This window comes from Elephas maximus, chromosome 5 (assembly GCF_024166365.1).
Source record: "Elephas maximus indicus isolate mEleMax1 chromosome 5, mEleMax1 primary haplotype, whole genome shotgun sequence".
NCBI classification, from domain to species: Eukaryota; Metazoa; Chordata; class Mammalia; order Proboscidea; family Elephantidae; genus Elephas; species Elephas maximus.
The window spans coordinates 134,741,871-134,765,909 of record NC_064823.1 but is presented as its reverse complement, the minus strand read 5'-3'; positions in this window follow the sequence as shown (position 1 = coordinate 134,765,909).

Genomic DNA, 24,039 nt, shown 5'->3' with positions numbered 1-24,039 from the left:
TGCTTTCTGCCTCACTCAATATTTTGCCCATGGAATTCTTCAGTGTTGTAACTCGAGGCTTGAATTTTTCCTTCAGTTCTTTCAGCTTGAGAAATGCTAAGCCTGTTCTTCCATTTGGTTTTCTAACTCTAGGTCTTTTCATATTTCATTATAATACTTTACTTGATGGTCTTGAGCTATCCTTTGAAGTATTTTTTTTAAGCTTTTTTCCTTCATCATTTATTCCTTCCCTTTTAGCTACTCTACATTCAAGAGCAAGTATCAGAGTCTCTTTTGACATTCATTTTGGCCTTTTCTTTCTTTCCTGTCTTTTTAGTGACCTTTTGCTTTCTTCATTAATGATGTCCTTGATGTTATCCAATGACTCAGCTGGTCTTCAGTTATAAGTGTTCAATGATTCAAATCTATTCTTGAGATGATCTCTAAATCCATGTGGGATATACTCAACTTTTGGCTTTTGTGGACTTGTTTTAATTTTCTTCAGCTTTAACTTGAACTTGCATAGGAACAATTGATGAACTTCTCCATTGTCTCTTTCCACAGATGTACTAGATTTGATTCCTGTGTACTTCGTCTGGTGAGATCCATGTGTATATTCTTTGTTTATGTTGTTGAAAAAAGATATTTGCAATGAACATGTCTTTGGTATCGTATAATTCTATCATGAAATCTCCTGTGTCATTTCTTTCACCAAGGACATGTTTTCCAACTACCAATTCTTCTTTGTTTTCAGCATTAGCCTTCCAATCACCAGAAATTAGCAATGCATCTTGATTGCATGTTTTGTCAATTTCAAACTGAAGAAGTTAGTTAAAATCTTCAATTTCTTCACCTTTAGAGTGTGTGGTTGGTGTGTAAATTTGAATAATAGTCATATTAACTGGTCTTCCTTGTAAGTGTGTGGATATTGTTATATCCCCGACTGTATTGTTCTTCAGGATAGATTTTGAAACTTTTTTTTTTTTTTTTACAATAATTGCAATGCCATTGCTCTTCAATTTGCCATTCCAGGCATAGTAGACCATATGATTTGCTGATTCAAAATGGCCAACACTAGTCCATTTCCTCTCACTAATGCCTAGGATATTGATCTTCAAGCATTCCATTTTATTTTTGACAATTTCCAAATTTCCTAGATTCATACTTCATACATTCCATGTTCTGGTAATTAATGGATTTTTGCAGCTGTTTTTTTCTTATTTTGAGTTGTGCCACATCAGCAAATGAACATCCTTAAAGCTTTACTTCATCTACTTCATTAAGGTTAACTCTATTTGAAGGAGGCAGCTTTTCTCAAGTTGTATTTTTGGTGCCTTCCAACATAAGGGGCTCATCCTCAAACACTACATTAGGCCATGTCTCCCTGCTATTCATAAGATTTTCACTGATATATATATATATATATATATATATATATATATATATATATATATATATATATATATATATATATATAATCATGTCTTAAAATTAACTATATGGGCATTCATGATATATATATATAACATATATGTTTTTTACTGGGTTTATACGTAATCTGAAGCTCTGCTGCAACTTTTCCACCATGGGTGTCCCTGCTGTTATTTGAAATAATGGTGGCAGAGCTTCCAGCATTACAGAAACATGCAAACCACCACAGTAAGGTAAACTGCCAGACTAGTGGTAAATACATTGGTGAACTTCTTTCAAATAAATACAATGTATTAAGTATAAATTTAGTGGCTAATAATGTATGCAATATTGAGAATTCACAGTGATTTCTTGTACAGCCATCATGAATGCCCAAATAGTAAATTTTAAGACATGATAATTAATGGAGATTTCAGACTGATTTATTTCAAGTCGATTGGATTTTGCTGCGTCTATAATTCTACTAAATACCATTCTTGAGACCAAATGTGCAGCTCAGAACACGTTGTTTTAGGTAAAGAATGAGGAGGATTAAATGCAATTAAAATGTTTGCCATGCGGCATCTTAGGTGATCCAACAAGCTTAATTGACTTTTCTCTGTATTAATTATTCTAGGTTACAAAAAAGAAGCATACCTTGAATACCTTACATTATTTAGTAATGAATAAATTGTTCTTGTGAAAACTAGTTTTGCAAGAATAGGTGTTGCATCAGATAGGCTCTGTGAAAACATCAGTGTAGGAACTTGTATTAAAAAAAAAAATTGAACAGAGTTTTGTTTTGTTTTTCTTTTTAATTCTAGGGCTATTAGACTTTTTTTAAAAAAACAAACAGACAAACAAAAACACATTGCCTTCACCTCCATTCAACTCACAGTGACCCTATAGGCCAGATTAGAACTGCCCCATGGGCTTTCTAAGGAGTGCTTGGTGGATTCAAACTGCTGACCTTTTGGTTGGCAGCTGAGCTCTTAACCACTGTGCCTCCAAACCCCAAACTAAACCCACTGCCGTCAAGTCGATTCTGACTCATAGCGACCCTATAGAACAGAGTAGAACTGCCCTGTAGAGTTTCCAAGGAGTGCCTGGAGGATTTAAACTGCTGACCTCTTGGTTAGCACCCGTAACTACGTCACCAGGGTTTCCACTGTGCCTCCAGGGCTCCTTTAAACTTCTTTAGTATGTTCTTTAGTGTATTTAATTTAATGATGGCTTTTTCAGAGAAAAGCGTATGTCTTAGGCTGAGTTCTCTAGAGAATCAAAACCAGTAAAACATGTAAATATATACAGAGAGAGGGATTTGTACTAAGGAAATGGCTCAAGCGGTTGTAGAAGTTGCAAAGTCTCAAGTCCGTGGGTCAGAATAGAGACTTCTCCTGACTTATGTAGCCACAGGGGCTGGCGAACCCAAGATTGGCAGATCAGAGAGCAGGGCTCTTCATCACAGGCTGTGAAGATCAATGAACCCCAAGATCAGCAGGCAAGATGGCAGGTAAGCTGCTAGCTCAGATGAACAGGAGCCAGCTGCAGGATCCAGAGCTAGCAAAAGACTATGAGTCTTGCCAGAATGTCCACTTATTTTCAGTGCAGGCCACACGCCCAAGGAAGCTTCCTTTCAACTGACTGGCTACTCACAGCAGATCCCAGCATGGGGATGATCACATTACATCAAATCTCATCCTGGAAATGATTGCAACAAATTACATCATAACTGCCAAACCACTGATAATCATGGTCCAGCCAAGCTGACACACAAGCTTAACCTTATTCATCTTTTGCATACTTTTACTTTATATTTTACAGGAATAATGTCTATGGCAAACATTTTGGAATAGCTCCTTGGAAACTCTACGGGGCAGTTCTACTCTGTCCTATAGGGTCACTATGAGTCGGAATTGACTCGAGGACATGCAGTTTGGGATTTATTCAGTCTTTCAAAGGGCATTGAATTATTTCTACATGGTATCTGCTGTATTCAGTGTTGTAATTTCAGTGGCGAGCAAGACAGGGAAGATATCTGTTCACAGAAAAATTACAAACTAGTAGGAGAGAAAGACAACACACATTACAACAAATGATCAAAATAATTTTGAGTAGTGCAATTGTGTAATGGAATACAGAGTGACTGTAAGTGATAGGTGTCAGGTATCCTTGTATAGGTTGGTTAGAAATGGATATAACACTGAGCTGAGCATAAACGGGGAAGAGAAATCTACTATGTTATGATCTATTTGAAGAGTATTCCAGGAAGAAACATATTGTTGTTAGATGCCATCGAGTCAGTTCTGACTCATAGTGACCCTATGTACCAGAGAACAAACCACTGCCTGGTCCTGAGCCATCTTCACAATCATTATTATGCATGAGCTCATTGTTGCAGCCACTGTGTCAATCCATTTCATTGAGGGTCTCCCTCTTTTTTGCTGACATTCTACTTTACAAAGCATGATGTCCTTCTCCAGGGACTGATCCCTCCTGACAGTATGTCCAAAGTATGTAAGACTCAGTCTTGCCATCCTTGTTTCTAAGGAGCCTTCTGGTTGTACTTCTTCCAAGACAGATTTACTCATTTTTTTTTTGCCAGTCCATGGTATATTCAATATTTTTCACCAACAGCATAATTCAAAGGCATTCATTCTTTGGTTTTCCTTTACTTATTGTCCATCTTTCACATGCATACTAAGCAATTGAAAACATCATGGCGGGGATCAGGTGCACTTTAGTCCTTAAAGTGACATCTTTGTTTTCTAACACTTTAAAGAGATGTTTCAATGCAATGCATGTGTCGTTTGTTTTCTTGACTGATACTTCCATGGGCATTGATTGTGAATCCAAGTAAAGTGAAATTATTGACAACTTCAATCTTTTCTCTTTGTATTGTGATGTTGCTTATTGATTCAGTTGTGAGGATTTTTGCTTTCTTTATGTTGAGGTGCAATCCATACTGAAGGTTGTAGTCTTTGAATTTCATCAGCTTATTCATAAGCTTATTTTATTAAATCTGATGTTCTGAAGGAGACTGTCTTAGTCATCTAGTGCTGCTATAACATAAATACCACAAGGGGATGGCTTTAACAAAGAGAAATTTATTTCCTCACAGTAAAGTAAGCTGAAAGTCCAAATTGAAGGCGTCAGCTCCAGGGGAAAGCTTTCTGCTTCTGTCAGCTTTGGAAGAAGGTCCTTGTCCTCAATCTTCCCATGGTCAAGGAGCTTGTTAGGTGCAGGGACTCCAGGTCTGAAGGACGCCATCTGCTCCTGGTGCTGCTTTCTTGTTGGTCTGAGGTCCCCCGTCCCTCTGCTTGCTTCTGTCTTTTGTATCTCAAGAGATTGCCTCAAGACACAAACGAATCCTGTAGGTTGAATCCTGCTGCACTAACACAACTGCCGCCCATCTTCCCTCATTAACATCATAGAGGCAGGATTTATAACATAGAGGAAAATCACACAATACTGGGAATCATAGCCTAGCCCAATTGATCCACACATTTTTGGGGGGCCATAATTCAATCCACGACAGGGACACATATATATATATATATATGATGGTCGTGATCAAATTTTCCAACTGTCAGAATTAGTAATTCATTCCTATAAGCTGATATTTTCAACATTGTCTTTATGCACTTTAATTTAATACACTGATATTGAGGCTCCTTACTAAGTAGTGAGTCACTGGGTAGTGCAAACAGTTAAGGTCTAGGCTGCTAACCAAAAGGTTGAAGTTTCAAGTCTACCCAGAGGCACCTCTGGAGAAAGTCCTTGTGATCTACTTCCAAAGAATCAGCCTTTGAAAATCCAATGGAGCACGAATCTATTCTGACACATATGGGGTCAGCATGAGTCATAATCCACCTGAAGGCAACTGGTAACTGATGGTGCTGTTGTTAGGGTCCATCTAGTGAGTTCTGACTCACAGCAACCTTATGTGTAACAGAACAAGACACTGCCTAGTCCTGCGCCATCCTCATAGTTGTTGCTATGTTTGAGCCCATTGTTGCAACTCCTGTGTCAATCTATCTCGAGGATCTTCTTCTTTTTCACTGACCCTCTATTTTACCAAGTATGATGTTCTCCTCCAGGGACTGGTCCCTCCTGACGACAAGTCCAAAGCACATGGGACAGTCTCTCCATCCTCACTTCTAGGGAGCATTCTGCCTGTACTACTTCCGAGACAGATTTGTTCATTCTTCTGGCAGTCCATGGTATACTTAATATTCTTTGCCAACACCATAATTCAAATGCATCGGCTCTTCTTCAGTCTTCTTTATTCATTGTCCAGCTTTCACACACATACGAGGTGACTGAAAATAGCACAGCTTCAGTCAGGAACCCCTTACTTGGTTAGTCTAATGGATATTGAGTGGTAATTTAGGCCCATCTTATCCTTATTTGCATTTTGGTTTATGCACCCATCTCTGTTTCAAGACATTTGGTAGTCTGTAAAAGTCACATGAAAGAAAGCAAAACTTTTAGGAAGAGGCTAGAAGCCTCGTTTTCAGAAAGGAATGTGAGCTTGAAAGGCACTTAATATTTTAGGGGTAAATCATTATCGTATATCTCAGTTTTGTGACTGAGGAATATACAAGACAATACAAACAATATAAACCCAAACTAATTTCTGTTCACCATACAGCTTAGATTAAATAATGCTTTTTGTGTTTTTTAAAATTTGAAGTACATAACAACTAACTTAATTCTTCACTTTTGCTACTGTGTATAAATATTTAGCAAATACCTTATCTATAAACTTCCAAGAAGAACTTCATTGACTTTCTCAGAATATTTTGAAAAATAATTAGATGCCAACATATAAAAATATGTATTTTTTTCTATTTGAATAAGTTCTTACATATTCATAGACCAAAAAAAAAAAAAAAAAAACCAAACCCATTGCCGTCGAGTCGATTCTGACTCATAGCGACCCTATAGGACAGAGTAGAACTGCCCCATAGAGTTTCCAAGGAGCACCTGGTAGATTCGAACTGCTGACCTTTTGGGTAGCATACATAGCTCTTCACCACTACGCCACCAGGGTTTCCTTCAAACATAGAGGCATATCTCATTTTGCTGAATAGATATGTTTATGAAGAGTTGCCTATAAATCAAATTCCTATGTATCAAAATTGATTTTCTTATTAGCTTTCATTATAAAGACAGCTATGCTTGAAGATATACTCCTCTAGGGAATTAAAAGTAAACTAATCCTAAAACGTAAAAGAACGACATTCAAAAGTGATGCAAAAATGTTAAGAGGCAGACATTTAAAGAAACATTATCATTTTTTATTTTAATATTACTTTAAATAATAACCCAAAGGGGGGAAAAAAAAAAACCTTAGAGTGTGGTTTCTGATATTCCACATCTTAAAACTGAGAGGTAAAAAGTAGATTGGCCACCTTGAAAAAAATGAAGTAAAAAATCCATTCAGTTTTGGCTAGCCTTCCTCTTTATTCTATCATCAGAAAAGAAAATGCAAACCTGTTTGATTCCAAAGACTCCACACAAACTAGTAAATTATATTGAGCTGGAATAAATGGAAACTCTACGTGAGACCACTGAAAATGCAGCAATAAGTGAACAAACAGAAGCACATTCACTATAATACATAATTACTGTCAAAACGGTATTTAACAACTTGTGTCTTGGCAAGAGTAAGAAGCCCATGATGCAAGTGTACAACACTTACAACTAGTTTCTGATTCCGGGAATACCAAAAAAAACAAACAAAAAAATTGTGCAGTCTCAGTTATCCTGTCATTACAGAGAATTTGAAGGTATTGGAAGGAAAAGGTTGAGGGGGAACAAGGTGTAACATTTATTTTACTTATATGTAAAGAACAGTGCTAAATATTTACGCATTTTCATATTCCTTTCACCACAGCCCTTTTAGGGCCTTATTGTTTCCTCATTCACTGTTGAGAAAACTAAACAATCCAGACAAGACCAAATAGTCTAGATACATGCTCTGTACTATGAGAATGCATATTCCACATTCTTTGCATAATAAGGATTTACACACAATTTCTATGTGCAAAACACCATAAACAGTTGTCATTGAGTCAACTCTGACTCATCATGACCCCATGTGTGTCAGAGCAAAACTGTGCTCCATAGGGTGCTCAGTAAATGATTTTTTGGAAGTAGGTCTTTCTTTTGAGACACCTCTTGGTACACTCGAACCTCCAACCTTTTGGTAGCAGCCAAGCATGTTAACTGCTTGCACCAAGACACTGAGACCAGGGAAGGTAACTAAACACATCTAAGGCCACAAGTTGGATAGTTGAAGAATATCTCATATGCAATCCTATGTTACATAAAGGGTTTTCCTTTAATAGCTCATTTCCAGTAAAAAACTCATTCACATGTGATTCATAGTAAGTATGGGAATAATATTTAACAAAATTCTTAAGAAAAAATGTTTGCAAAATAAAATATTGGAAGCTTTATGATGAATTTTAAGGCACTCTGGTGGCTCACCAGTTAAGAGTTCAGCTGCTAACTGAAAGGTTGGTGGTTTGAACACACCCAGCCACTCTGTGGGGGAAAGACCTGGCAATCTGCCCTCATAAAGATTACAGCCTAGAAAACTATGGAACAGTTCTACTCTGTCACATGGGGTTGCTATGAGTCAAAATAAACTCGACAGCATCTAACAATAATAACAAGTAATGAATTTTTATTAAAATATCCTATAAATATGTATTTCTGGGTATTGAGATATATACAATCAGGCTATCATTAATTTGGTAGGAATATAGTTCACAGGAAATTGGAAGTGATTATTATTTTGATTTCATTCCCTCAATAATTTGTTGCTTCCTTGGTTGTAAACATCTCTTTAAGAAATTACTGTACATTTTTTTCTTTGAGTCATTTCATTTCTACTATTCAGTATGTAATGAGGATAATCTGTTTAAAATCTTTTACTAGTAGTAGTGGTTATATCACATACTAGAGAAAGATTTAAGGCACAGGTTTTAAATACTTCTAGGTGGCAGATAACAATAACTTACTCATTCTACTGGAAGAAAACAGAGAAGAGTAACAAACGCTATCTTTTCTATTGAAAAAGTGGGACCAGACACAAGAAGTTATTAGCAAAGACCATAGAGAATTTAGCTTGTCCTCATTTGAAACAGTTTGGCTTGGCTTCTGATCTTGTATTGTGATTATTAAACTATCTTAGAAAGAGTTTTATATCTGTCATGGAAAAAAATAGCACCACTGAGGAATTAAAAATAATTGCCCCATTAACAGTCCTTGGGAGGTCCAAAATAACCAGAAACAAAGAACAAAGAATCACAACGATCTCGATTTTCCAGGTTAAGTAAGCTGGTCTTTTCTGCACTGGACAACAGTATCTCTGAAGTTAGTTACCAATTTTTAGCTTCTTTTTCTGTCTTCCTTTTGGGCAAAAAAAAAATATATATGTATATACATATATATACATACTGTAGTTATGCATTCTAGAAGTCTTCAGATATAGGTTTATTGACAACATTTTAGACTTTTCTTTGTCACAGTATGCTTATTAGAAAATGTGAAATACATGTTTTAAATTTTACTGGAAAAAAAATCAACTCCAATTGCTGTCCACCCAATTCGAGCTCATGGTGATCCTATGTGTTACACGGTAGAACTGATTCATAAGGTTTTCTTCCCTGTAATCTTTACAGCAGCTGATTGCTAGGGCATTCTTCCACGGTGCAGCTGGGCGGGTTCAGACTGCCAACCTTTGCATTTAATAATACTACCCAGGGACTACTTACTAGAACATGGGGAATATAAGTTTCAAATCTTTTTTCTTTCCAGAATAAGTATTTTTCCTCAGTGGTAATAATGCAGAGTCATGACTTTTTTTAATAGCACAATTAATTTGGACACCATAATGATGAAACTAAAAATATGGATGTACCATATATGCTAAAATGTCAAAGAGAACATATTGCCCTGTGTCTTCCAATAGCACAGTGTAGGAGGAAACCCAAAAGTCCCTAAAACAACTAATATTTTGGACAATTAAAAAAATAAAATAAAAACATCCTTGAAGTGGCATGAAATTCAGAACCCTATCCAGAACCAAATAAAAGATGAAACTGGACTTTTTATGACTAGCTAGTGTGAAAGATGATTTTAACCCTGAAAGCTAATGCCAAATCTCGAGTCACAGAATATATGCGCTGACTTTAGGGTTTGTGGATAAGAGATAAACTTCAGATCCAGCCAATGTAGAGAATTTCATAGAATTCAAAACTACAGTTGCAGCATAAGGGTGATATAGAAATAAATCCTTCTGTGAAGAACGCAACACAGAGACTTGTGTGCCTCTAAGCTGGCATAGGAAGAGGAGGAAAAGTTATATATTTCCCTGGAGAATTTATAACCACCAGCTTTTCAGGCTTTTGCAATGAAAATTCAAACTTCTCCTATTGTCATGGGAAACTCAAAGGGATATTTTAATTTAAAGTGATGCCAGGTTGGGGGAACCCGTGGGTAACTATTGGAAACAAACATCAATTTCTCTGAAAAAAAAAAAAAATTCACTTTCAATATAGTTCCAAAGTTAATAATCCACTTACTTTCAAACAAACAAGCAAAAAGTGTAGTAAGATAGAACCATAATGAAACAGGAGTGAACAAAAATAAATTCGCATATTATTCAGTTATTGGAATTATCAGATTCAGACTTTAAAATTACTACGTTAATAGACTTAAAGTCATAACAAAGAAGCTTGCAAATATATAGAAGAAAAATTTTAAAGTACAGCTAATGTCCAGATCTCAGTTTCAAAGGCCATTCTCCAATAGATGGAACCAGGGCTCCCTGGAACAATGGCTGATTCTAGGGCTGGGGCAGAAAATACACAAGATAGACCTGGAGACTTTGTAGTGTCAGAAAACAAGAAAATGTGAAAAGAACTAACAAAACAAAAATCCATAATGACGGGAGTAAGTCAAAGAACACAAGAGTCAGCTGAAAGATTTACCAAAGCCAGAGCTGGAACAATTTGCATATAGTGATTTCCTTCCAAAGAACACAGTATACCAAAAAAAAAAAAAAAAAAAAATTGTCGTCAAGTCAATTCTGACCCATAGCAACCCTGTAGGACAAAGCAGAACTGGCTCATAAGGTTTCCAAGGCTGTAATCTTTACTGAAGCAGATTGCTTTAGACTGAAGTGAAGAGATTCATAGGTTCCAATCACCAGCGTTTAAGTTAGCAGCCAAGAGATTAGCACTCTGCCATCAGGGCTCCTGAACGCAAAAAGAAAGAAAAAAAAAAAAAGAGGAAATTTAAAGTGGAGAAACCTGACAAACACTACCTCATCCAGATGATAAGCCTGGCGATCAAGCAAGAAGTATTGTTAATAGCTGACTTAGAGTTAGCCCCAACTCATGGTGACCCCACGACCAAAGAAACTATGGATAATCCACGACTAATGATTTATTCCAGTTATGACAAACTGCATTTATGATGTCTTTTTTTTTTTCACATCTTATAGTTAGTAACATATACCACATAAATGCTACAAAGTGTAATTTGCTGTTATTGTCCTTATTTAATCAGGATAATATGATGAAAGAGATCAGTGGAAAAATCATCCATATGGCAAGAACACTGAATTTAGAACTTGATACTGCTGGTGTGGAACAGCTCATAGATCACAAAGAAGGGGCGTTGACAGATCAGGAAGTAATGGATTTTGAAGAGGAAAGAAATGCTGAAGAAGAAAGAAATAATGAGAAAGAGGAAGGAGAGAAGCTGTCAAAAATTTTGAAGTGAAAGAATTAGCTGAATTTTTTCTAAACTAAATCAGGGGCTTCAGGTACTTGAAAACATGGACTTAAATTCTGATCACTTTGCTAAAGTCCTCAGGAAGGTTTGGGAAGCAGTGAGATGTTACGGAAAAACATATGAAGTGGAAAAAAAAAAGGACCATACAGACAACTCTTGCTAATTTTCTGACTACAGATGCTACTCCCACTCTCAGAGATAATCCAGATGACCCAGAACCTTCCACAAATGAAGTTATTACCACAACTGACTAAATGCCTATGTTGTCCCACTCTTCTTCATTGTCAGAGTAAATTTTTATGATTTCTGTATTTTTTTATGTATGTATGTATTAAAATACATCTGTAAATTTATATGTAATACTTCCAATCCCCAAAAACCAGATTTATAAAGCTGATAATAAAAAACAATAATATAAAAAAGGTATTCAGCTTATGTCAGAACCGGCTTACCACGGAGTCGGTGGAACTGAACCCGGTCATAAGTCAGGGGCTGCCTGTAAATGCTGCACAGCACCATCCCCATGATTGCCTGTGGATCAGCCTGTAAGATTTTCATTGGCTGATTTTAGGAATTAGATGGCCAAGCCTTTCTTCCTGGTGTGTCTTAGTCTGGAATTTCCACTGAAACCTGTTCAACATTATATACCAATAAACGAGTCTCTACTGACAGACAGTTCAGTGATGGCTGCACATGAGATAATTTGGCTAGAAATTCAATCCTGGTCTTCCACATGGAGGCTGAGAATTCTACCACTAAACCACCAATGCTCCCATAAGCAAGAAATTGTTGTTGTTAGGTGCCTTTGAGTCACTTCCAGCTCATAGTGACCCCATGCACAACAGACCCAAACACTGCCCAGCCCTGCGCCATCCTCATGTTATACTTGAGCCTGTTGTTGCAAGCATTGTGATTATCCATCTCCTTGAGAATCTTTCTCTTTTTCACTGACCCTCTACTTTACTAAGCATGATGTCCTTCTCCAGGGACTGGATGCTTCTGATGACAACACGTCCAAAGAATGTGAGACATAGTCTCACAATCCTTGCTTCGAAGGAGCATTCTAGCTATATTTCTTTCTAGACATATTTGTTCGTTTTTTGGCAGTCCACGCATATTCAATATTCTTCACCAACACCCCATAACTCAAAGGCATCGATTCTTCTTCCATTTTCCTTATTCATCGCCCAGCATTTGCACTCATATGAGTCAATTGAAAGCACGATGGCTTGGGTCAGGCTCATCATAGCCCTTAAAGCGACATCTTTGCTTTTCAACACTTGAAAGAGGTCCTTCGCAGCAGATTTGCCCAATGCAGTGCATCATTTCATTTCTTGACTGCTGCTTCCATGGCTGTTGTTTGGAGATCCAAGTAAAATGAAATCCTTGACAATTTCTATCTTTTTTTCTGTTTATCATGATGTTGCTTATTAGTTCACTTGTAAGGATTTTTGTTTTCTTTATGTTGAGGTGTAATCCATACTGAAGGCTGCGGTCTTTGACATTCATCAATAAGTGCTTCAAGTCCTCTTCACTTTCAGTAAGCAAGGTTGTGTCATATGCATATCCCAGGTTGTTAGTCTTCCTCCAATCCTGATGCCGCATTCTTCTTCATAGAGTCCAGCTTCTCTGATTATTTGCTCAGCATACAGATTGAATATGTATGGTGAAAGGATACAACCCTGATGCATACCTTTCCTGACTTTAAACCATGCACTATCCCCTTGTTCTGTTCGAACTACCGCTTCTTGGTCTATGTATAGGTTCCTCAAGGAGTGCAATTAAGTGTTCCGGAATTCCCATTCTTCCCAATGTTATCCATAATTTGTTATGATCCACAAGGACAAATGCCTTTGCATAGTCAATAAAACACAGGTAAACATCATTCTGGTGTTCTCTGCTTTCAGCTAGGATCCATCTGACATCAGCAACGATACCCCTCTTTCCAAGTTCTCTTTTGAATACACCTTGAATTTCCGGCGGTTTCCCTGTTGATATACTGTTACAACCATTTTTAAAGATTTCAGCAAAAATTTACCTGTATGTAATATTAATGATATAGTTCAATAATTTCCACATTCGGTTGGATTGCCTTTCTTGGGAATAAGCATAAATAAGGCTCCCTTCCAGTCAGTTGGCCAGATAGCTCTCTTCCAAATTTCTTGGCATAGACGAGTGAGCACCTTCTATACTGCATCCATTTGTTGAGACATCTCATTGGGTATTTGTCAATTCCTGGAACTTTGTTTTTCACCAATGCGTTCAGTGCAGCCTGACCTCTTCCTTCAGTACCATTCTGAAATGTTTGAATGTTGACCAATTCTTTTTGGTATAGTGACTCCGTATAATCCTTTCATCTTCTTTTGATGCTTCCTGCATCTTTCAGTATTTTGCCCACAGAATCCTTTACCACTGCATCTCAAGGCTTGAATTTCTTCTTCAGTTCTTTCAGTGTGAGATATACAGAGCACATTCTTCTCTTTTGGTTTTCTAACTCCAGGTCTTTGCTTATGTCATAATGTTTTACTTAGTCTTCTTGAGCCACCCTCTGAAACCTTCTGTTCAGTTCTTTGATTTCATCATTTCTTCTGTAAGCTTTAGCTACTAGACATTTAAGAGCAAGTTTCAGAGTCTCCTCTGACATCCATTTTGGTCTTTTCTTTCTTTTCTGTCTTCTTAATGACCTCTTGTTTTCTTCGTGTGTGATGTCCTTGATGTCATTCCACAGCTCACCTGCTCTTTGGTCATTAATGTTCAATAAGTCAAATCTATTCTTGAGACGGTCTCTAAATTCAGATGGGATGTACTTAAGGTTGCATTTCGGATCTTGTGGACTGGTTATAATTTTCTTCAGCTTCAACTTGAGCTTGCGTATGAGCAAATGATGGTCTGTTCCACAGTTGGCCCCTGGCCTTATTCTTATTGATGATATTGAGTTTTTCCATTGTTTTTTCCACAAAAGTAGTTGACTTGATTCCTGTGTATTCCATCTGGAGAGGTCCAGGTGCATAGTCACTGTCCATGTTGTTGAAAAAAAAAGTATTTGTAGTGAAGAAATCACTGGTCTTGTAAAAATCTATCATGTAATCTGTGTTACCGTTTCTATCATCGAGGCCATATTTTCCAGCTACTGATCTTTTTTGTTTCCAGCTTTTGAATTCCAATCACTGGTAATTATCGAAGCATCCTGATTGCATGTTTCATCAATTTCAGACTGCAGAAATTGGTAAAAATGTTCAATTTCTTCAAGCAAGAAATAGATATATCAAATTTTCTATTTATGATTATGGATTTGACTTTTTGAGTTCTTTTTCTTTGTTTTGCTCTGTGTGTTTAAGGTATGTTACTATTATGCAAAGGTATAGAATTGTTATATGTTGTTGTTGTTGTTAGATGCCGTCGAGTTGGTTCCAACTCATAGCGATGCTACGCACAACAGAACGAAACACTGCCCGGTCCTGACCCATCCTTACAATCATTGTTATGCTTCAGCTCATTGTTGCATCCACTGTGTCAATCCACCTCATCCAGGGTCTTCCTCTTTTCCGCTGACCCTGTACTCTGCCAAGCATGATGTCCTTCTCCAGGGACTGATCCCTCCTGACAACATGTCCAAAGTATGTAAGACGCAGTCTCACCATCCTTGCCTCTAAGGAGCATTCTGGCCGCATTTCTTCCAAGACAGATTTGTTTGTTCTTTTGGCAGTCGGTGGTATATTGAATATTCTTCGCTAACACCACAATTCAAAGGCGTCAACTCTTCTTCGGTCTTCCTTGTTCATTGACCAGCTTTCACATGCATATGATGTGATTGAAAATACCATGGCTTGGGTCAGGCACACCTTAGTCTTCAGGGTGACATCTTTGCTCTTCAACACTTTGAAGAGGTCCTTTTCCATCATCTCTTTCCACAGATGTAGTCAATTTGATTTCTGTGTGTTCCATCTGGTGAGATCCATGTGTGTAGTCGCTGTTTATGTTGGTGAAAGAAGGTATTTGCAATGAAGAAGTCTTTGGTCTTGCAAAATTCTATCATTCGATCTCCGGCATTTTTTCTATCACCAAGGCCATATTTTCCAACTACCGATCCTTCTTCTTTGTTTCCAACTTTTGCATTCCAATCACCAGTAATTATCAATGCATCTTGATTGCATGTTCAATCAATTTCAGACTGCAGCAGCTGATAAAAATCTTCTATTTCTTCATCTTTGGCCCTAGTGGTTGGTGCGTAAATTTGAATAATAGTGGTATTAACTGGTCTTCCTTGTAGGCATATGGATATTATCCTATCACTGACAGCATTGTACTTCAGGATAGATCTTGAAACATTCTTTTTGATGATGAATGCAACACCATTCCTCTTCGAGTTGTCATTCTCAGCATAGTGGACTACACGATTGTCCAATTCAAAATGGCCAATACCAGTCCTTTTCAGCTCACTAATGCCTGGGATATCAGTGTTTAGGCATTCCATTTCATTATTGACAATTTCCAATTTTCCTAGATTCATATTTTGTACATTCCAGGTTCTGATTATTAATGGGTGTTTGCAGCTGTTTCTTCTCATTTTGAGTCATGCCACATCAGCAAATGAAGGTCCTGAAAGCTTTACTCCATCCACGACATTAAGGTCGACTCTACTCGGAGGAGGCAGCTCTTCCCCAGTCATCTTTTGAGTGCCTTCCAACCTGGGAGGCTCATCTTCCAGCACTATATCAGACAACGTTCTGCTGCTATTCATAAGGTTTTCACTGGCTAATGCTTTTCAGAAGTAGACTGCTGGGTCCTTCTTCCTAGTCTTTGTCAGTCTGGGAGCTCAGCTGAAACCTGTCCTCCGTGGGTGACCCTGCTGGTATCTGAATACTGGTGGCATAGCTTCCATGGTCACAGCAACACACAAGCCCCCACAGTACGACAAACTGACAGAGTCATGGGAGAATTGTTATATATTCCTGATGAATTGATCTCTTATTTATTATGACATGCTCCTCTTTATCTCTAGAATGTATTTTGCTTTAAAATATATCTTGATTGATAGTAGGATACCTGAATCAACTTTCATTTTGTTAGTGTTATCATGGGATATCTTTTTTCCATTATTTTACTTCCCAGCAATCTGTCTATCCAGATATCTAGCTAGTTTATCTATCAAGCTAACTAGCTAGCTTCCTATCATCCATCTACCTGTTATCTACCTACCTACCTACTTATCTATCTTGTTGTTGCTGGGTACCCATGAGACAGATAGAATTTCCCTATAGGTTTTCCTGGGTGTAATCTCTTTTTTTTTTTTTGTGCTTTAAGTGAAAGTTTGCAAATCAAGTCAGTCTCTCACACAAAAACCCATATACATCTTGCTACATGCTCCCAATTGCTCTCCCCCTAATAAGACAGCCTGCTCCTTCTCTCCTCTCTCTCTTTTCATGTCCATTTTGCTAGCTTCTAACGTCCTTTACCCTCTCATCTCTCCTCTAGGCAGGAGATGCCAACATAGTCTCAAGTGTCCACCTGTTCCAAGAAGCTCACACCTCACCAGCATCCCTCTCCATCCCATTGTTTGGTCCAATCCCTGTCTGAAGAGTTGGCTTTGGGAATGATTCCTGTCCTGGGCCAATAGAAGGTCTGGGGGCCATGACCACCGGGGTCCTTCTATTCTCAGTCAGACCATTAAGTCTGGTCTTCTTCTGAGAATTTGACATCTGCATCCCACTGCTCTCCTGCTCCTTCAGGGGTCCTCTGTTGTGTTCCCTGTCAGGGCAGTCATCGGTTGTAGCCGGGCACCATCTAGTTTTTTTGGTCTCAGGCTGATGTAGTCTCTGGTTTATGTGGCCTTTTCTGTCTCTTGGGCTCATAATTTACCTTGTGTCTTGGTGTTCTTCATTCTCCTTTGGTCCAGGTGGGTTGAGACCAATTGATGTATCTTAGATGGCCGCTTGTTAGTGTTTAAGACTCCAGAAGCCACTTTCCAAAGTGAGATGTAGAATGTTTTCTTAATAGATTTTATTATGCCAATTGACATGGGTGTCGCCTGAAACCATGGTTCCCAAATCCCCACCCTTGTACGCTGGCCTTCGAAGCATTCACTTTATTCAGGAAACTTCTTTGCTTTTGGTTTAGTCTGGTTGTACTGACCTCGCCTGTATTGTGTGCTGTCTTTCCCTTCACCTAAAGTAGTTCTTATCTACTATCTAATTAGTGAATACACCTCTCCCACCCTCCCACCCTCCCCTCTCTTGTAACCACAAAAGAATATTTTCTTCTCAGTTTAAACTATTTCTCAAGTTCTTGTAATAGTGGCCTTATACAGTATTTGTCCTTTTGCAACTAATTGCACTCAGCATAATGCCTTCTAGATTCCTCCATGTTATGAAATGTTTCACAGATTCCTCACTGTTTTTTATCGATGCGTAGTATTCCATTGTGTGAATATACCATAATTTCTTTATCCATCCATCCGGCGATGGGCATCTTGCTTGCTTCCATCTTTTTGCTGTTGTAAACAGTGCTGCAATAAACATGAGTGTGCATATATCTGTTCATGTAAAGGCTCTTATTTCTTTAGGATATATTCCAAGGAGTGGGATTGCTGGGTCGTATGCTAGTTCTATTTCTAACTTTTTAAAGAAGTGCCAAATCACTTTCCAAAGTGGTTGTACCATTTGCCATTCCCACCAGCAGTGTATAAGTGTTCCAATCTCTCCACAGCCTCTCCAACATTTATTCTTTTGTGTTTTTTGGATTAATGCCAGCCTTGTTGGAGTAAGATGAAATCTCATCTCAGTTTTGATTTGCATTTCCCTGATGGCTAATGATCATGATCGTGCCCTCATGTATCTGTTAGCTACCTGAATGTCTTCCTTAGTGCAGTGTCTGTTCATATCTTTGGCCCATTTTTTAATAGGGTTATTTGTCTTTTTGTAGTTGACTCTTTGTGGTATCATGTAGATTTTAGAGATCAGGCACTGATTGGAAATGTCATAGCTAAAAACTTTTTCCCAGTCTGTAGGTAATTTATTTACTTTTTTGGTGAAGTCTTTGGATGAGCATAGGTGTTTGATTTTTAGGAGCTCCCAGTTATCTAGTTTTTCTTCGACTTTCTTTATAATGTTTTGTAGACTGTTTATGCCATGTATTAGCACTCCTAATGTCCCTATTTTTTCTTTGATGATCTTTATCTTTTTAGATTTTATATTTAGGTCTTTGATCCATTTTGAGTTAGTTTTTGTGCATGGAGTGAGGTATGGGTCTTGTTTCATTTTTTTGTGGTTGGATATCCAGTTATGCTAGCACCATTTGTTAAAAAGACTGTCTTTTCCCTATTTAACTGTTTTGAGGCCTTTGTCAAATATCAACTGCTCATATGTGGATGGATTTATATCTGGATTCTCAATTCTGTTCCACTGGTCTATGTATCTGTTGTTGTACCAGTACCAGGCTGTTTTGACTACTGTGCCAGTATAACAGGTTCTAAAATCAGATAGAATAAGGCCCCCCACTTTGTTCTTCTTTTTCAGTAATGCCTTACTTATCTAGGGTCTCTTTTCCTTCTGTATGAATTTAGTGATTTTTTTCTCCATCTCATTAAAAAATGTTGGAATTTGGGTTGGAATTGCATTGTATCTATTGTTGGCTTTTGGTAGAATAGACATTTTTACAATGTTAAGTCTTCCTATCCATGAGCAAGGTATGTTTCTCCACTTTTGTAGGTCTCTTTCGGTTTCTTGCAATAGTGTCTTGTAGTTTTCTTTGTATAAGTCTTTTACATTTCTGAAAAGATTTATTCTTACGTATTTTATCTTCTTGGGGGTTACTGTAAATAGGATTGATTTGGTGATTTCCTCTTCAATGTTCTTTTTGTTGGTATAGAGGAAACCAACTGATTTTTGTATGTTTATCTTGTATCCCGATACTCTGTTGAACTCTTCTATTAGTTTCAGTAGTTTTCTTGAGGATTCCTTAGAGTTCTCTGTGTATAAGATCATGTCATCTGCAAATAGATACATGTTTATTTCTTCCTTGCCAATCTGGATGCCCTTTATTTCTTTATCTTGACTAATTGCCCTGGCTAGGACCTCCAGCACAACGTTGAATAAGAGCAGTGAGAAAGGGCATCCTTGTTTGGGTCCTGATCTCAAGGGGAGTGCTTTCAGGCTCTGTCCATTTAGGGTGATGTTGGCTATTGGCTTTGTATAAATGCCCTTTATTATGTTGAGGAATTTTCCTTTTATTCGTATTTTGCTGAAAGCATTTATCTTGAACTGGTGTCGAACTTTGTCAAATGCTTTTTTTGCATCAATTGATAAAATCGTGTGATTCTTATCTTTTGTTTTATTTCCATGATGGATTACATTAATTGTTTTTCTAATGTTGAACCTCCCCTGCATACCTGGTATGAATCCCACTTGGTCATGGTGAATGATTTTTTTGATATGTTGGTGAATTCTATTGGCTAGAATTTTGTTGAAAATTTTTGCATTTAAGTTCATGAGGGGTATAGGTCTATTATTTTCTTTTTTTTGTGTGGTATCTTTACCTTGTTTTGGTATCAGGGATAAGGTGACTTCATAGAATGAGTTTGGTAGTATTCCGTCCTTTTCTATGCTCTGAAATACCTTTAGTAGTAGTGGTGTTAACTCTTCTCTGAAAGTTTGGTAGAACTCTGCAGTAAAGCCACCCAGGCAAAGGCTTTCTTTTTTTTTGTTTGGAGTTTTTTGATTACCTTTTCAATCTCTTTTTTTTTTTCAATCTCTTCTTTTGTTATGGGTCTATTTAGTTGTTCTGCCTCTGTTTGTGTTAGTTCAGGTCGGTAGTATGTTTCTAGGAATCGACCCATTTCTTCTAGGTTCTCAAATTTGTTAGAGTACTCTTTTTCATAGTAACCTGATATGATTTTTTTAATTTCAGATGAGTCTGTTTTAATATCACCCATCTCATTTCTTATTTGGGTTATTTGCTCCCTCTCCTGTTTTCCTTTTGTCAGTTTGGGCAATGGCTTATCAATTTTGTTGATTTTTTCAAAGAACAAGTTTTGGTCTTGTTAATTCTTTCAATTGTTTTTCTGTTTTCTATTTCATTTAGTTCTGCTCTAATTTTTATTATTTGTTTTCTTCTGGTGTCTGAAGGTTCCTTTTGTTGTTCTCCTTCTACTTGTTCAAGTTGTAGGGATAATTCCTTGATTTTGTCCCTTTGATCTTTTTATATGTGTGGATTTATTGATATAAGTTGGCCTCAGCACTGCTTTCGCTGTTTCCCAAAGGTTCTGATAGGAAGTGTTTTCAATCTCGTTGGATTCTATGAATTTCTTTTTTCCATTCTTAATGTCTTCTATAATCCAGTCTTTTTTGAGCAGGGTATTGTTCAGTTTCCAGGTGTTTGATTTCTTTTCCCTGCTTTTCCTGTTATTGATTTCCATTTTATGGCCTTGTGGTCAGAGAAGATGTTTTGTAATATTTCATTGTTTTGAATTCTGCTAACACTTGCTTTATGACCTAACATGTGGTCTATTCTAGAGAATGTTCCATGTGCATTAGAAAAGAAAGTAAAGTTGGTTGCTGTTGGGTGGAGTGTTCTGTATATGTCTATGAGGTCAAGTTGGTTTATTGTGGCACTTAGATCTTCTGTGTCTTTATTTAGCTTCTTTCTGGTTGTCCTGTCCTTCACAGAAAGTGGTGTGTTGAAGACTCCTACTATTATTGCGGAGCTGTCTCTCTCACTTTTCAATGCTGATAGAGTTTATGTATCTTGCACTCTGTTATTGGGTGCATAAATATTTAATATGGTTATATCTTTTTGGTATATTGTCCCTTTAATCATTATATAGTGTCCTTCCTTATCCTTTATGATGGATTTAATTTGAAAGTCTATTTTGTCAGAAATTAATATTGCCACTCCCGCTCTTTTTGATTGTTGTTCGCTTGTCTCTAAGTCTAATATGTGTTTCTTGTAGGCAGCATATAGACTGGTTGTGTTTTTTAATCCATTCTGCCATTCTCTGTCTCTTTATTGGTGCATTTAGTCCATTTACATTCAGCGTAATTATGGATAGGTATGAAGTTAGTGCTATAATTTTGATATCTTTTTTTGTGTATTGTTGAGAGTTTCTTTTTCTCACTTAATTTTATGTGCTGAGTAGATTATCTTTAAATATTATCTTTTCTTCATATTCATTGTTGTTGATCTTATTTCTATTGAGTCTCTATTTTTTTCTTGTATTTTATTTTGATTTGTAGGATAGTTTTTCTCCTTTCTGTTTACCTTTTTATTTACCCCTATTTTTCTAAATTTAAACCTAACTTTTATTTCTTTGCATCTCCATATGGATGGTCTATGATTACATTTCTTAGTACCTCTTTATTGTTTTAATGTTGTCTTCTTTTCTATAATAGCATCACTGTTACCCTGTTGAGTTTTTTGTTTTGTTTTGTTTTGTTACAATCTTGCTTTGTTTTTTTGGATTTCCCTGTCTGGGTTGACTTCTGGTTGCTCTGCCCAGTGTTCTAGTCTTGGGTTGATACCTGATATTATTGATTTTCTAACCAAGGAACTCCCTTTAGTATTGCTTGTAGTTTTTGTTTGTTTTTTATGAATTCCCTAAACTTGTGTTTATCTGAAAATGTCCTAATTTCACCTTCATATTTGAGAGACAGCTTTCCTGGATATATGATTCTTGGCTAGCAAGTTTTTTCTTCAATTTTTTATATAAGCCATCCTATTGTCTTCTTGCCCACATGGTTTCTGCTGAGAAGTCCGAGCTTATTCTTTTTGGCTCTCCTTTGTAGGTGACTTTTCGTTTATCCCCAGCTGCTCTTAAAATTCTCTCTTTGTCATTGGTTTTGGCAAGTTTGATTATAATATGCCTTGTTGACTTTCTTTTAAGATCTATCTTATGTGGAGTTCGATGAGCATCTTTTATAGATCTCTTCTTATCTTTCACAATATCAGGGAAGTTTTCTGCCAACAAATCCTCAACAATTCTCTCTGTGTTTTCTGTTATCCCTCCCTGTTCTGGTACTCCAATTACTTGTAGGTTATTTCTTTTGATAGAGTCCCAAATGATTCTTAAGGTTTCTTCATTTTTTTTTTTAATTCTTTTGTCTGATTTTTCTTCAAATATATTAATGTCAAGTGCTCTATCTTCAAGTTCAGAAATTCTGCCTTCCACCTGCTGAAATCTGCTTCTCTGACTTTCTACTGAGTTGTCTGTTTCTGTAATTTTATTGTTAATCTTCTAAATTTCTGATTGGTGTCTGTCTATGGATTTTTCTAGCTTATTAAATTTTTTATTACTTTCCTGAATAATCTTTTTAATTTCTTCAGTTGCTTTATCTGTGTGTTCCTTGGCTTGTCCTGCGTATTGCCTCATTTCCTTCCCAATGTCTTGAAGGGTTCTGTATATTAGTCTTTTTTATTCTGCCTCTAGTAATTCCAGGAAGGCACTTTCATCTAGAAGATCCTTGGATTCTTTTTTTTTGAGAGCTTGTTGGGGCAATCATGATATGTTTCTTTGTGTGGCTTGATATTGACTCCAAGCCACCTATAAGTTATCATGTTAGCTTATGTTATGTTTGCTTAGTGTGTCATAGCTATTTGCTTTGTTTTGTTTTGATATACCCAAATGGGTTGCTTGAGTGAGATAGCTTGATTGTTTTCACCTCTGGAGCTCTGATGCCCTGTCCCCAGATGGTTACAGCTGTTATCAGGTATATCAGTTTAAGGGTCCATTCAATTTTTTTGTATGAATTTGGCTTAGGTGTCCAGGGAGCTGATCATCAAGTGTGTGGTATAAGCTCTGTCCTACAGTCTTAGAGGGGCAGGGGTGATTGGTGTAGATACCCACCCATATCTGGTTGCATCAGGGGGTCACACTCTGAACAAGGCAGGGGGCTGAGAATCATCCCCCACGTGTCTCTGAGGAAATCATGTCCCTCTTCCCCAGAGTGTACAGGTGGGTGGGTTCTGCAGACAGACCATGGGCATCCATGTTTTTGGTTGTAAGGACTAGGAGTTACCAGTTATCCTTGGACCCCTGTCACAGGTGGCTCGGCGACCTGAGTGGAGCCACCAGTCCTTAGATCCCTGATGTGGGTAGGTGAGGACCCTGTTTAATAGGCAAAGCAATGTCAAACATCAAACACCCACTGCTCCACCACACAGCTGAAATGATTAGAGTCTGCCAACAAGGGCCTATCTTCCTGAAATATGCCTACACAGGTCCATGCAGAAGGGAAAGGTGCTCAAGTTCTATGGACCATCTCTGCCTGGACTGGTGCTGCTTCTGTCCTGAGCTCCCCTGGTTATTGAAGCTGGCAAATTATCTTTTCCCCTATTGTGAATTTATTCTTTCTCTAAGGCCGGGAGGATGGCTCTAGGTGTTCAACAGGTCCTATCTTGGGCCCAGAGAAATCAACAGCCACTGAAGCTGGCTTGGGGGTGGGTGGCAGGGTAAAATATACGCAAGTACTTAGCTTTTGCGAAGAGCACCATGCTTCTCTGGTTCCAGAAGTGTGAGTAGGCTGTGTGGCTGGCTACTTTGCCTTGAGGAAGCTGCAGCCGAATGCTAGTACCAGCCCACCGCCACCACTCCGGGAATGGTGCCTGAGGATTCCTTGCAATTCAGGTCCTGTAACTCCTCTCTGCTTCTGAACTGTCTCTTCCTCCCTCTGCCCTTCAGTTCATTTTCTAAGCTTGCCTTTGATGTTCAGGGCTCCTAGCTTGTCAGAAATGTACTCATTTCACTTGTTTTTACAGGTCTTTGTTGTAAAGAGGGCTTGCTGGAAGCATGTCTATTCCACCATCTTGGCTCTGTTTCAAGCTGTAATCTTTATGGAAGTGGCC